At 35.4% G+C, this 16,521-nt stretch overlaps 1 protein-coding gene and 1 non-coding gene across 2 annotated transcripts in view; both read right to left on the minus strand.

Moving 5' to 3' along the window:
* Vps41 (VPS41 subunit of HOPS complex) overlaps nt 1-16,521 on the minus strand; it is a 165,871-nt gene that overhangs the window by 96,808 nt on the left and 52,542 nt on the right. The gene's annotated exons all lie outside the window — the stretch shown is intronic.
* Nucleotides 7,487-7,562, minus strand: Trnaa-ugc (transfer RNA alanine (anticodon UGC)). The gene has a single exon. It is a non-coding gene; the product is annotated as a tRNA-Ala (tRNA).

Raw genomic sequence — 16,521 nt, forward strand, 5'->3', positions numbered from 1 at the left:
AACTCTCCCAGAATGACACTGTTAACTGGTTCATAAGATGCCACTCCTTTGCTTAAAACTCTTCAATGGCCTTCCATCTCGAGAAAAAAAGACAAACTTTTTAGTATGACCTACAGTCATAAATGATCTGGCTCCAGCCCTCTCCTCCAACTTCTGGCCTATGGCCTTTCCCTCTCCTTCTCTCTACTACAATTATGATGACCATTCACTGTTTCACCAGCCTTAGGGCCTTTGCATTTGTTTATCTTATGCTTGGAATAATTTCTCATTTGTTCTCCAGAAAACAAAAGAAAAAATTCCAAAAAAACTAATTAGAAAGTCGATTTTATCCCAGAAATAAAAATCTGGTTTAACACAGAGATATCAATGTATGTGTGTGTGTATATGTGTATAGCACTGGGAATTAAACCCAGTGGTAAAGTACCACTGAACTACATCCCCAGCTCTTTATTTTGAAACTTTATTTTGAAAAAGGGTCTCACTGTTGCCTAGGTTGGTCTCAAACTTGGGATCTTCGTGTTCAACTTCCCAAGTCACTGGGATTACAGATGTGTATCAACATGCCCAGTCAGTACAATTTTCTACATTAATAAAAGACAAAAAACATAGGTCATCTCAATGAATGTAGAAAGTTTTTAATGGAATTTAATACTCATTCATAGTAAAAACTCCTAGCATGTGAGGGGAAAAATTCCTCAGTCTCATAAAGGGTATTTACCAGCAGTTAGCAAATAGATTGTACTGCACTTACTAATAGACTGTTGAGACCTCACCTTTTGTTATCTTAATGACACCAATTCTTCTAATCCATAAACATGGAGCATTTCACCATGTATTTAGATTTTATTCAATGTCTCTGAACAAAGTTTTATACTTTTCCCTTTAGGTCTTAACTTGTTTGACAATTTTATTCTAAGAATAGCAATGACAGTAAATATCCTTTCCTCCTTCCTGACATGCATAACACAGTCCAGTTAATATAACATACAAAATAGACAAAACAATATTATGTATGTGGGGGAACACGTACAAGTTGTATAACAAAATAAGAAAATCTAAAGTTATTACTATAAAGGTCAATATAGTGATTGTCTCTAAGGAAGAGAGAAAACTGTGGTCAGGAAGGGCTACCAGGTCTATTTGTGCAGAATTTGTGGATGATACTTTCCCATTTATCACTGGTCACAAAACCAAGACCAGAAAATAATGTGTAATTATAATAATTACTTCTGTTTTGAGAAGTCATTTTATTCTGTTTCATTTCCAAGGATGTGGCTGTCACAATAATCCCCTTATCTGTTCAGTTTAAGACACCCAGTGGCTACCAAACCCTATTTATAAACACTGGTAATGAAAGAGAGCATCTGATACCCAAAAGAGCTACAAAGTGTCTAACAGGCAGGTAGCATAAACGGCAAGGATACGCTAGCTAAAGGAATGATTCACACCGGCAGTGAGATATCAGGAGATTTTATCACACTACTCAGAACAATGATCAATTTAAAAATTATGAATTGTATGTCTCTAGTAAATTCCACTTAATTTTTTGTTTTTTGGACAGTTGACCACAGAAGAACAAAATCACGAATAATGGAGGACTACTGTATCTGCTAATTTAACTTTTTTAAAAAAATATTTTTTTTAGTTGATGGGCCTTTATTCATTTCTTTATATGCAGTGCTAAGGATTGTTGAACCCAGTGCCTCACACATGCAAGGTAAGCGCTTTACCACTGAGTTGCAATCTCAGACCCCTTACTTACCCCTGCAATTAATAAATTCTAAGGGTTAGGGATATTTTAGCTCAGTTGTAGAGCACTTGCCTAGCGAGGCCTTAATTTGATCCCTAGCATCACCAAGAAAAAAAAAAATCTAGTGTGATTACACTGTGGTTACAGAATGTGGTTCATATATTTATTTCTAAAAAATTTGATGTCTCTTCATTATGGTTTAGATACGAGGTATCCTCCAAAAACTAATGTATAAGACAATGCAAGAAAGTTTAGAGTCATGATTGGATTAGGATATGATTGGATTAGTCTTAACATAATCAGTGTATTAATCACCTGATAAGGATTAACTGGGTAGTAACTGAGGCTACAGTTACTGGAGGAGTGGCTAGAAGAGGTGGGTTCCTGGAGGTGTGCTTTGGGGTATATATTTTGTCCTTGTTGAGCCGAGCTCTCTCTGCTTTCTGGTGCTATGTCCCTGGCTGCTTTCCTCTGCCAAACTCTTCTGCCATGATGTTCTGCCATACCTAAAGTCCCAAGAAATTGAGCTGGGCTTGTATGAACTGAGACCTCTGAAACTGTGAGCCCCAAAATAAACTTTTTCTCCTTAAAACTGTTCTTGTCAAGTCTTTTGGTCACAACAGTGAAAAAGATGACTAGAACATTCTTTGTAACCTAAGATATCATAGCTTTAAAATAATTCATATTCTTCATTGCTGGCTAAATGCACATTTTTAAAACCATGTTATTTGTATTATTTAATTTCTCTATTTTTTTTACTGTTTTCTTCATCTATCAGACTAATTAAAAACATGTTGTAAATTTAAAAACTTCTACCATTATAGTTGTTGTCTATTTCTCCTTCAATTTAAAATGAAGTTTGGTGTTTATACTAAATGCTCCATAATTTGGTGTATCAAAGGGTTTAACTGTTATACTTTCCTTTTAACTTGTACACAAAATCAATACAATATGCCTTCTGCTGGCTAATGTTTTTTTGCTTTAAACTCTACTTTTTATTCTGTTTCTATTGCCAACTGGCTCAATTTTTGTTTGGCTTTTTATGATATATATTTCCTCACATCTTTCTGATGTAATATGTCCAATGCAGAGGCTGTTCTTTTTTAAAGGTGTCTGATCCATTTAGCACTTCTTTAGTTACCACATTATTTCATAGATTTCAGAATTATGTTTTCCTATTTCATTTTTATTCTTTTGCAATAATACTCAGATTCTTTTCTCTTTTATAACCAGGAATTAAGTGCTGTTCATTCTACTTTAATTTTATTAGTGACAACCCTTAAATTATTATAAATTATACTTGATTTATGTCTCTCACAAAATCAATACAATCACATTGACTTGTTTAGAAAGTGAGACATTTAGCACAAGACTATGTGCTATATCTACTTCCCTCTCTATTTTGAGGTCAAAGTACAAATATCTTCTATTTCTTGGACTATTTTAAACCAATTGGAGAGAGAAGTTAGTTAATACATCAGTCAAAATATCATCTTAAATTGAAGGTGCTAAGCATGAATACAGAGATAATTCTCTACTGAGATGTCCATTTAACTTTTAAGTTGAGTCATAGAAAGTTACTACAGATTAAAAATATTTATTTTATCATGTAAACTGAAAAAGATTTATAGTTTATTACACAACTCAAATTTTTTTTAGCGATTTTTGAAGAAATTTGAATTTTTTACTCATGAAAATCAAACCAAGTAAACACTTCCACTTGCAACTCACTTTAACAACATACTGTACCTAAAACAAAAACAATGAGATATTGTACCTATGGAATCAAAAAAAATTTAAGTACCTAATTTGATCAATGAAGTGCAAAAATAATCAGTCTCTAACACTCATGATGGTTATTCAAACTTGAAAAGTTTCTGAAAAGGTATTTGGCAACATATCAATTTCTTTAAGATATACATCATGTATCACAACCAAGAAAACATGTTTCACATCTCACAACCAATGAAACATGCACAATAGTTTTCTTTTGTAAGATGTTAAGAAATAAAAATTAAATTTCTAACAGCAAGGAATCTGTTAAAGTATAATTTTAAAAAATGTACTATGTTGTAAAGAATTTGGCTTTGTCCAGAGAGAAGTCTGTTTTTTTCCCTTGGCTTCTGGAAAGTAATCCCTGTCATAACTGATAGGAATGTCTTAGGTTTAAGTCAGGTAGTTGGCCTTACCTGACACTGGGGGCAGGGCAGGGGGACCTGCCCACCTCCCAAAGTCTTAGAATGGAAACTAGCCATGCAAAAAAGAACAACCATATGATTTACAGGGTGGGATTTTGAGTCAAGGTGGTATTAGTCAACCTTGAGGCTGATATCAACCACACAGATAACCTGTCAATCTTGCCCATGTAACAGAGCCTCAATAAAAATTCTGATCATCAAGGCATGAGAAATCCTCCCTGGTTGGCTCACTATGCCAGAAGGGTAACACATTCTGAAGACAATGGAAACTTTGCATCTAGAACCATCCCAGGATATAGTCTATGGGCTCTCTTCCTCCCTTTGGCTGATTTTTTAATTTTATACTTTCCCTGTAATAACTGCTAATTAGTGTAACTACTTTAATTTTATCCTTTCCCTGTAATAACTGCTAATTAGTGTAACTGCTTTCTGTGAGTTCAGTGTGTCCTTTATCAAATAAATATCAAGAGGGTTTTGGGAATCCAGAAATTGCAGTTGGGTAAACTTGGCAATCTAGAGAGCTATACTTTCAAACCTTGAAGTTTGGCTAACTTCACTCAAGCATGATCCAGTGTTTACAAAATTACCTTACTTATAGATATGTGCATATCACACATGTGACTGAAGTAGATAGCACTGGTTTTATCTGAGTGCTGAGATATTATTATTAAGTTGCCCTTTCTATGTTTTTGTTAGTTTTCTACAAGTACTTGTGTGCGTGTGTAATTAGAAGACAAATATTTTTAAAATATGGTTAAGTAGCACATTCATTAATTTAAAAAATAAAGAAACCAATATCAGTCAAAACCATCATTCTAGGGCACTATTTCACAAATTTTTATTTTGAATGATTTATGAGTACCATCACTATGAATATTCCATTTACATAAAGTTCCACATTATTTAATAAAGGACAAATAAATAAGAGTATTTCAATATCACAACTGTTAATGTCAGTGGTACCTAAACTGGCCTGGCATCTGTAATCACTCCTCCCATAATGAGGAACAAAATGCCTAACATATTTGGGCCATTTCTATATACTAGAAACAGACACAACAGAAAGGCTGTAGGATGTCCACAAACTTGGAGGGAAACATGATAGTGCAAGATTCTGTGTTTCTTCAATGACAAATTTTCTATACCTTTTACCCTAACAGCTGAGGAGCAGAAAATGTCATATCTAAACATTCAATGTGGGACCTGTGTTTGCAAAGATGGGTTACTGGAGTAGATGTGAAAAAGGGAAAGGCACCAAAGAAAAGAAGACCAGAGAGAAAGTGGCCTCAGCTGTATTTTCCATTAGCTACAATTTTATTCCTAATGGAGACATGTTTGGAATTCTGGACAATACAATGGAGTTTGTTCAAAAATCAATAATGTCAAGCTGACACTATAGAACATACAAAAATGTTTCCTTAATGGAATAAAAAAAAAAAAGAAGTCCGAGTAAGCAGGAGGGGGTGAGAACCAGCATACCTTAAGTCCACTACAGGTGGTCTCAAGATCTTAAATTTAAAGAAAAGGCAAAATTACCAACTTGTACACCTCATGTGATAATCAATTACCTAATGTAAAATGCTTGAAATAAACACACTTAGTATGGATTATGCCAGCTCTTCAATTAGGAATAAATTCACAGTCATTTCAAAGCTGCTTTTAATGGTGTTCTTTGTGGCAACTTCTTTTCCCCTGACACTCCTCATCATCCCACCTTAAGCTATCGGTCCCCCAACGGTGAACCTAAGAAATCAATCTGCTAATGTATAATTTGTAAGGCTCCTCTGACTAACAAATGGATAATTGATTCCTTCACAAATGCTGCATCCCCACGGACACAGGGTGGAATGAATAAGAAACAGAAGACAGGATTTCATTTTCCTGCTTTCAGAGATCCACTAGTTAGCAATCCCAACACCCACATGGTTGCCAATGCAGCTTCATGCTCTTTAGTCACAGCGAGCAAGCCGCACTTACATTCCATGTGTGAAAAGCAAACGTCTGTTCTTTCATAGTTGGGAAAAGTCCACCTTACTGCTTATTTTACTCTCCACTGATGATCCACCCTAGAGATAGGCAAGACCTCCATCTGGCCTTAGTCTATGAAAAACACACCTGATCATACATACTCTGGAAATCCACAAAACAAAAATATTAATTTCTCACTGGCTTACTTTAAAGCCAGAATGGCGCATTCTTTAAACTCTCAAACCTTCTCAGCTGCTGTATGATTTCATCTCCAGCATTAAATTCTTCTTTGATTTCAGATAGGGAATAAATTTAATAATAAGCAATCTTAAAGCTAGAAAACTTTTGTAAAGCTTTCCTGAAAGTCCCAAGATGGGTTCAAGAAAAGCAAGAGAAGATGGAAGGGTTCTAACCAGTTCCCCGGAAGAGCTACCCACTCACTGCCCCTTGGCCCCAGGGCGCTGTGTCACTCATTGTACCAGGGCCAATGGCTGCCTCCACTGCCAATTGCTCTCCTCAAGGCTGCCAAGAAATTCCTGGGGCTAAAGCAAATGGGAACTCATTCAGCCTTCCTTGACTTAATTGCTTTGTGAAAACTTCTTTGCTGACCAACTTTCTCTTCCCTTAGCAGTGACAACTGCTCTCCACTGTTCAATTTACCACCATGGGCTATATAAACACTGCTGAATAAAAGAAGAAACAAACAATATGGACCCTTTTTGCTATTTTTGGTCCAGATGACAAAAGCTTAAATACATCATCTTTATCTAGCACATCAGTTTCATCCCTGCAAGAAGCTATGAAGACATGAACCCACCAAATAAGGTTTGGGAGCAAATTACTTAAAGATAGTTACAACAACATGTTCTCCTTAAAAAATTGTGATAGGGGGACTCCAGATTTTAAATTAACAAGAATGACAAATATCACAGAGAGAGATGGTGAAAAAATCCTACAAAAATTTGATTTATTCCTAGTCTGAGTTCAAAGTAGTTTAAGTAAGTGGAGATAGAAAAAATTCTTCAACACCACAATGAACTCATCATTCAAAGTATACAAGGGAATGACTATCTGCTCTCTTCATTCCTTAAGTATGTTTGCGAACACAATATGAACAATCTTCTGCCTGAATTAGGCCACCAAAATTGTTCAGGGAAGGGTCACCAACACCCTTCTACCTTCAAAGTCTCTGGCATCTGAAACTCTTCTCCACTGGCTGCCATCATACCTATTTCTCATCTGCCTCCTGTCGTTTGGTCACAACTTCTCAGTCACCTTTCTAAGTTATAATCCTTCTTTAGCCTGCCTCTTAGTTATCAGAATCTACTTCACACCAGCTCATATCTCATTGCAGGGATGTATTTTCATATACCACAAATGCTCTTCAGCTTTATGTTTTCTATACTCTCAACTTCACCAAATGACTATTGTTCACTTAAGATACCTACAGCAGAGTACCAAGAATCATCCCAGAACCATTCTTCTCCCTCACACCCCACACAAGCAATACAAGATCACCAAGTCCTACCATTCTACCTGTCTTAATGTCTTTCAATTTTTTTTTTTTTTTTTTTGCAGTACTGGGGATCGAACCCAGGGCCTCTTGCTTGCAAGGCAAGTGCTCTACCGACTGAGCTATCTCCCCAGCCCTTAATGTCTTTCAAATTTATCCTTTCACCACTCCTGTGGCAGATGGTCTCATAATTTATATCACTTTCCCAAACAAACCCCACTTTTCATCTTCACCTTCTCCACACTACCAATCACAAGATCATCCTTCTAAAAGCAAATCAGATATGTTGCTACCTTTTTTCAAGAACAAACTTCTTAACTGGTTTTCAAATAGAAACCATACATCATATTTACCCTTAGCAGTATCTGTTCCTGACTGCTACCTTTGAGTAATTTTTTTTCCTCTTCTTTTATGGTGCTGGGGATTAAACCCAGGGCCTTTCACATATCAAGTATGTGTTCTATCATTAAGCGATACTCCCAGACCCAGGGAAAATTATTAAGAGACCCTTTCACCTTCAAATCCTAATCTGAGTAATTAAATATGTGGTCTTCTTATTGACAAAGTCATTCTTCATTATCTGACTCCACTTACCTCACCCGGCTCATCTCTGGTCTGAAACAAAAGATCCAGAAGATTCTAGCATTCTGATTTTCTGAAATTTTCTCTTTAACTCTATTTCTTTGGACTAGAATAGGTAATGAACAGTCCACTCTTTGCTTTCCCCCACTTAGAAAAGTCCTTCTCTTTCTGTCAGATTAAATGCAAACATCCACTCCTCTGGCAAGGTGTCTAACGTATCTTTTGCTGATTGGGATACCCATCTCATGCTTTCCCATATCACCCTCTCTTTGAGGAAACCATTTCAGAAGAATAACCCACTTTGTTTCCTATCTCTGCCACTTCCTGGTGAGCTCCACAAGAGTAAAATCATACTTTAAACCCAGCAGCTGACAGAAAAAAAGCTCAGTGAAGCTGCAGCGATGAGAATTATACATTTCATGTAACCAGAAAATAAATACATAAACAAATTCTGTTAGAAGGCAACTGATGAGTAGAATAGATGAAAACAGAAATGCAATGTTGTTATGTTATTTTCTTAAGAATAAGAAAATTTAAAGACTGTAAAGCCTCAAAATTAGTTCAATTTCTAGAAAGAGTTAACTCCTGATATGCCCCTGCTCTCTTGGGACCCAATGTTTTCGATATTCAATATTAGGTCTGGAAGCTGAAATGGAGCTGACGGCCCACCGTGGCAACCATGTCCCTGCGATGCTAACCATATTTCATAATTAAAATGAATATTCAAGAAACATATCTTCTTACGAGGTTTTAAACATGATTCTACCTTCTCTTAAGATTGAATAACTACATTAATTTGAGGTTCTTTAAGTGACAATTCAGCTTTTAACAGAAGCTACTATTTGTGCAGATGGGGGAAAATGCTTTCTCTATGAGTAGCAATTCATTCCAACTTGAGAAATAATTAGGAAATTCAAAGAGCAGCCAAGTTATTTTTTTTTCTGCTTTGAACAAACAGAAGATACAAATGGTGAATATATGGCACAGCTGGCTATATGTTACATTTAAAATTCTGCATGATGAGGTGACAGAAATATCCTTTTATTCTACTACTCATCATCTATTATCAATTTGTACTTTTAGAAGTTCAACTCCTTTCATAAAAGCAAAACTGATTTCTAAGTGAAAACTATTTGTTGTGTGGTAGTTAAAAATTGAGCATACCAATATTTTAATAGTTACTTGTCTATCATTTGAGGTGATGTCTGCTGTGCTTGTAATCCAGGAATTTACAAATGCTCCCCAAATTTTACAACCTACTGAATTGTAGATGATTCTTTCCCAGTGATTTCAAAGCTATGGTGGTTCAAGCAAAGTAGTTTTATGGTTCATTGATGCTGTCCCCCAATACTATGAAATGTGAATAACACAAAATGATTAAAGTACATATGAACCTACCTCCGGGTAGCCCTATTTCTAGTCTCTAATGTCTACTATAAGAATGCTGTTTGATAAGAAAAAATTAATTATTAGATACCTTTAACTTGCTATTTCCACATAACTTCCATTCTAATGACCTAAAAATTAAATTACCCTACAAGAAAATAAATATCCTTGATTTAAACTCTAATATCTGCAAATAATCTAAAAGAAATCAACTCATCTGGGAATGGAAAGATTAGAAAAAAGTTCTGCAGAAGAGTTATCTTGTTTGGAAAGAAAGTAAGGTAATTTTGCCTGTTCACTGTATCATCGCTGTTTTAAGTTAACATTTGAGTTTAAAATTTCTGCATTTGTGAGAATGTTTAAAATCAGATTTGCTAATCATTAAAATGCCACTTCTCTTAACCTTTAAAAATGTCCTCTAGACTGAGGGTGTAGCTCAGTAGCAGAACATTAGCATACCTGGGTTTAATCTCTAGAACCACAAAAATAAATATATTAACTAATTAATTAAAATAAAATAAAAATATCCTCCAAGCAAAGATTTTAACTACCTCCCCCATAAGAGCACATTGAGTTTGACTTAGATGCTGTAAATTTATGAGACCACAGGCATTTGCAACCTCCCTTGACCCCTAATACCCTAAGCTGCTGTCCCTACCTGGAGCCCAAGACCAAGAACCCTGTGTGTACAGCTGACAAGTAAAAGGCTCAGACATTCACCCTGCTGCTGTGCCCTGCCAGAACGACACAACCCAGCAGAGGCAGGGGCACATAACAGCCTTTCCGCCTATGGAAGACTTATTAGTTGGATGTTCGTTTTCTAAATCCTAACAACCTTTAAAAGCACAGGGAGGATTTGGAAGGGATTGCCTCCTAAGAAGCTGGCATACTGCTGATTCCTAGAGCTGTTTTCCTTCTGTTAAACTTCATCTTCTGCCTGTGCCTGCCACATCCCAGTGGACAATAGTAGGAGTTGGCCTTGCACATGACATCAGATAGTAAACAGGTACTCTAGACAGTTATTCAAAATCTGGGCACTGATTACAAAGCATTACTTCAGGAAAACAAAGAGCAATAAGAAGAACAAAAACAACAGGCTTTTAGTGAATGCTTTCCTCTTTTATTCACATGCCTGGGACTGAGCTGCATATCAGGTACTGAGAGGTGAACACAATAGGGGCCTTGCCCTTATTTAACTTATGAATCCCTGAAATACTGCTCTAGGATGCTAAAACCCTGCAGTTGTCCTCTGCAGTAGGTGGGTGAATAGTGAATCCAGAGTTGGAGCTCATTTTCCCCTGAGCTCATGATACCCACATACTGTTGCAACTGAGAGGAAGGTAAATTTTCTTAACAGCTCATATGAACATCTTGGACAAGTTGCATGCTGGTTTCCCCATGATGCCTTGAATGGTTTCCTATAATAGTAAGCTTGGCAGATAGGAGGAAAACTAACGGGACTGTCTATGTAAATCAAAATCACTCTCGCAACGCATAAGAAGTCAAAAAAAGTTTCTTTTCCTAGTACTCAGTTTTAATGAAAAATTGCTGAGAACATACCAACACTGCACTTGGTTTTGATGTAACTGTGAAACAATCTATTCTACTGGAATACTACTGCTAAAAGGATGTTTAAAAATAAACCATTTTTTCATATATAAATAACCTGAAATAAAATTCTACTGACAGTTTTCAAAATTGTGACATATGTAAAGTATAATGAAAAATTATTTGTTCTTAAACTGAGCAAATACTCTCCTCACTTATACATATAACCCCCAAAGACAGAAAGAAAAAAAATGACAAAAAGAAAGGCAGTCACTAAGTCATCAGATTCTTGTAAGAGAATAACGAAGGAGACAAATTCACTAATAACTGCACTTAACAAAAAAGCAACTAATATTACCAAACACTCCACATGATATGAAGAGAAGGTACAACAGAGTCCCTTCAGTTCCAACAGTAATTAACAACATAGATGTTTTCTCATATCATACAAGTCAACTGATCTGAATTATTTTTAATAATAATTTAGCATAAAAGTAAACTTTGATGGGTCCGGTGGAAGGCAGACATGGTAAATACAGCAGCCTCTACAACTGGACATGGCCCCAAGACTTCTAGTCCACAGGGTGTCTAATCCTACAATTCCAGAACATAAAACTCACTAAGGAGAATAACAAATGCTTTCTGTAAGAAATAAGGCAACAGAAATAGGGTTGTCACCTCCTGAGACCAGTTAAGTAGAAAGGGAAGAATCTGCACATTACTATTCTTTAAAAGTGGATCTTAGATGCCCAGGGCATCCAAAGAAAAATCTGTTTACAGTAAAAACAGCCTCTCATATTTTTCTCACTTCTATTTTTAATAACAGCAGTCACAATGCTAATGAACTTTGTTTATCTAAAAGTTAAATAGTTGATAAAGTCCATGCTTTCCATAGGCTAATAAAAATCACTAATCTAAAAAGGGCAGGCAGTGCAAAATTTTAAATAACTGAAATCAAGTTTTTGAGGAGAAAATGCCTAATTTATTTTTCCAACACAGTATGAAGATAGGTTACTTAACGCTTCACAAATTCAGCTATACTTTTACCACAAAAATTATTGTTATAATGCTCTCTGGTGTAAAAACTCTGCTTTATCAATTCCCCCATTAAACCATTCCCTAAGAAGACTGACATCTCTCAACAGTTCTCAAAAGAAAATTCTTGTAAATCAAATTTCAACATGTCTATATTTTTTAAATTTAGAAATTTAAATATAGAAATTCCTGAAGTCAACTCACTAGATCTACACTACAATTAAAAAAAAAAAAATACTACTTACGTAAGTATTTTCTTTAAAACATTACTTGTGCCAGATGATAAAAGAAACCTACCCATCCCAAGTAAACAAAGGCTTGGATGAAGCAGGCATTGAAATGGGTGTGTGAATCACAGAAAACTTCTCTTTTTTCCTTTCACCTGTCTTATACATAATTAACATTATTAAAACCAATCATATGAATGAACTGAAAACTAACAGTTCTTCAGAAAGTGTTGGAAATGCCTGCAGTAAGAAATCAGACCCAGCCTGATCCATCTTCAGACAATGATTAACATTTACTGAGTCTTGCACTACATATGTTACATGTATTGGCTCATATAATTCCCCAAATTGTCATAAAAATCAGAGGTGTGATTGTAATCCACATTTTATAGACAAAGAAAACGAAAAGAATGGATTACTTAAATTGCCCAAACTAAACAAATACAAGGCAAAGGCTGGAAAGCAGGATTCTGACCCCAAACCTGTCCCGTAGTCAGTACTACTTAACTTAAGCAACATGTTCACGCGTGCCCCAGCCCAACCACCCTTCTGTTGGACATTACTGCACTGTCAGCACTTCATCTTGAATCATTCCATCAACACCTCTCCTTCTACATCCATTCTTAGCTAGTGGGTTTCCAATAAGGCAATTTGAAGGGCAGAAATGGAGCCAAGGAAATAAAACAGAAAATCAGCATGCTCAGAGGTTCTCTGTTATCTGTGGTTTCACTTTCCAAGGTTTTAGTCATCTGTAGTCAACTGTGGTCTGAAAATATTTAACGGAAAATTCTAGAAATAATTTATAAGTTTTAAATTGTATGCTGCTCTAAGGTGATAAAATCTCACTGTCCCACTCCATGTGAATCAATCCTTCATCTAGCACATCTTTGCTGTATATACTACTAGTCTGCAAGTCACTTAGCAGTCATCTAGGTTAACAGATCAAACATCATGGAATCACAGTGTCTGTGTTCAAGTGAGCTTTATTTTACTTAATAAGGGCCCAAAAGCACAAGTGGAGAGATGCTGGCAATTTTCTTATGGTATATTACTATAATTGTTATTTTATTGTTGCTAATCTCTTACTGTATTAATTGATAAGTTAAACTTTATCAAAGGTACGTATGTATAGGAAAAACATACTATCATCACAGTTTAGAACTATCCATGGGTTCAGGCATACAATGGAGACCTTGAAATATTTCCCACATGGATAAGGGAGGATTACTGTAAGCTCTTCCCAACAAGTCAAGAAATTTATTCTGTGTCATATCAAGGAATAAATTCTTCTCACAGTACAGTGAGACTATTTTGCTTGAGGAAGTGAAGAATTAATGCAAAAAGCAAAACTATAAAAGTTTTAGAAGTTTAGAAACTTTAGGAGTTTTAGAAGAAAACTTCACAATATCAGTTATTTTAATAAAAGCAAAAACCAATTTTCCCTCAGAAAACATAAAAAATAAAAACTATAAATAAGATATATATTTACAACTGTGTTAGTCAGTTTTTCATGACTGTGACCAAAATACACGACAAGAAAAACTTAGAGAAGGGAAAGTTCACTTTGGGATAATGGCTTCAGAGGTTCAGTTATCATGGGCCAACTCCATGCTCTGGGCCTGAGGTGAAGCAGAACATCATGGTGGAAGTGCATGGCAGAAGAAATGTGTCAGCTCATAGAATCCAGGAAGCAGAGAGAATGAGAGAGGCATCAGGGACAAGATACAGTCCAAGGGCATGCCCTAGTGACCTACTTCATTCATGCCCAACTTGTCCACAGTTACCACCTAGCAGTCCATTCAAATTAGTAATCCATGAAGTAGATTAATCCACTGATGAGGTTAAAGCTCTTGTAAGCTAATCATTTTACTTCTGAATATTCCCACATTGAGGATCATGGTTTCAAAATGTGAAATTTTGTTTTGTTTTGTTTGAGGTGCATTTATAGATCTAAAACATAACAACTATATTAAACTTTAAAAATTTCTGAACTGTAAAGACCATGAAGGAAAAAGACAGCCACAGACTAGAAGTTATTTTTTACCCTTCAAAAAAGAGTGGTGTCCAGACTTCATAGGCTGCCCTGGAGGACAGCGCTTGATTCCCTGGCCTAGCACTAGTATCTGGTATTGATCAGACTTCAAAAGTTTTGCCACACTGATAGGTATAAAATGGTATCTCACTGTTGTTTTACTTCTTGTTTCCCTTATAACGCTGTGGTTAAGACAGAAATTGAGCATCTTTTCTTGTGGCTACTGGGCATTCAGTGTTCTTCTGAGAAGCGCCTATTCATATTGCTTGCCCAATTTCATTCTGGTTTTGTTTGGGTTTTCATTATTATTCTGTTAGAGTTCATTATATAAGTAGCTTTTTAACAAAAATAAGTATACTCATAAAACTTGGCACACACAGGTTTCCATAGATCTTAAAGAATAAAAACAAACACACAAGCAAATGAAAACAGTAACATTCAGGTTTAAAATATTAATATAGTGTGAAAGTGGATGTAAACTGTGAATGTTTTATTTAATAGTAGAGAGATTGGCAAGTGTTAAATGTGACTTGGTGACTTAATTTTTCTAATTTTGAACCATTGTATTAATCACCCTGATCAATGTTGTTACTTTTTCAACATGGTTATTTCTGCTTGTAAGCAATGAATTTTTAAATTACAAATCAATTTTGACTTCGCACATACACTGACAAAGTATATGAACAACTCTCAAGAGCAGTCTCATTAGTAACCAGAAAAATGCAAAATAAATCAATAAATTTTCCATTTTCTAGAAATCTAAGTGGCAATGTATTTTTGAATGATAGCAACCAATGTGGTGACAAGACAGCAAGACACTCTCAAATAGTTCGGGGAGGAATATAATTCAGTACAACCTAATTGCAGGGAAAGGCAACATCTTTAGTAAAACCTTGATAGTTTCTGACTTAATGACTTCACCTCATAGAATTTATTAAGAGAAAAGGTCAGTCACAGGATTCCCCAGCCTACCCAAAGATTCTCATCCTAGTTTTATTACAGGGTTCAGGATCACTCATTAAGTAGAGAGAGTACTGGAAAGTGGTTCCTAGACAACTCCAAGCAATAACAGACCCACTTTATTCTTTGAGAAACTTTTTCTGTATGACTAAAGTAGGACTCACATACATTTCTGTCACTGAGCCACCCAAAATTCTCTAATATATTAATTTTTTCTGCAAAGAGTAAGATTTTTAAACTACCTCTCAGGGCACTTGATTCTTTCTCTGAGATAAAACTCCAGTCAACCGCTGATCTGCTTTCCATCACAATGCATTTGTTTGCATTTTCTCTAATTTTATAATGTAATTTTAAAATATGTGGCATGAGTTTGCTTCTTTCACTTGTCATGATACAGTTGAGATTCACCCAAGTTACTGCATGAATCAACAGTTAATTACTTTTTATTGATGAGTGCCATTATATGGATATAACAAATTTTGTTTACCTATAGGTAGACACAGACATATAGATTGTCTTCAGCTTAGGAGTATTATAAGTAAAACTGATATGAATGTTAATATCATGTAAGCATACTGCTTTCAATTCCCAAGTGTGGTAAGGCTGGAGCATGATAGTTTATATTTAACATCTTAAAAATGTGCCAAACTCCTTTCCAAAGTGGTTATACTATTCTACATACTCACCAGCAGTGTATGAAGTTCCAGTCCCTCCACATCCCCACTAACAATTAATATGGTTAGTTTCTGTAACCATAGCCATCCTAACAAGTCTATTTAGTGGCATACGCTACTCTATTTCATCCAATATTAATACCTTTTCTTCCTGTCAATTAAACAAAAAAGCTAAACTGTTAAGATTTAATAGCTACTCCTGGAAGTATAAAAGTATAAAATAACAGACAACCAAATGACAAGAATGTCATAGAAAAATTTCATGTCTTGGATGGATAGATGAAAACATTCTTTAAGTGTCCATCTGCCCTAATACATCATTATGATTCAATTAAGTGAAATACAGGTTGTGGAATACATCCAAGAAATAATTTCTAAAGAAGCCTAATAACATAAATCTATTCCAACAGAAAAACAGCTTAAGAAACAGGTAAATACCATTACTTTGAAACACACTCTGTTAGGGTCCCCAGAGGCTAAAACGTCTATTATTAACAAAACAAATCCAATGTATAATTATTTGTCATTAAACTATATGCACAAACACTCATACCTTAACCATATATAAAGCCCTGACTTCGGATTCATGACACCATACTTGCCACCATTATTGTGGTTCCACTTAATTCCTTACTCTGAATTCCAAAG

This window comes from Sciurus carolinensis, chromosome 8, assembly GCF_902686445.1.
Source record: "Sciurus carolinensis chromosome 8, mSciCar1.2, whole genome shotgun sequence".
Taxonomy (NCBI): Eukaryota; Metazoa; Chordata; class Mammalia; order Rodentia; family Sciuridae; genus Sciurus; species Sciurus carolinensis.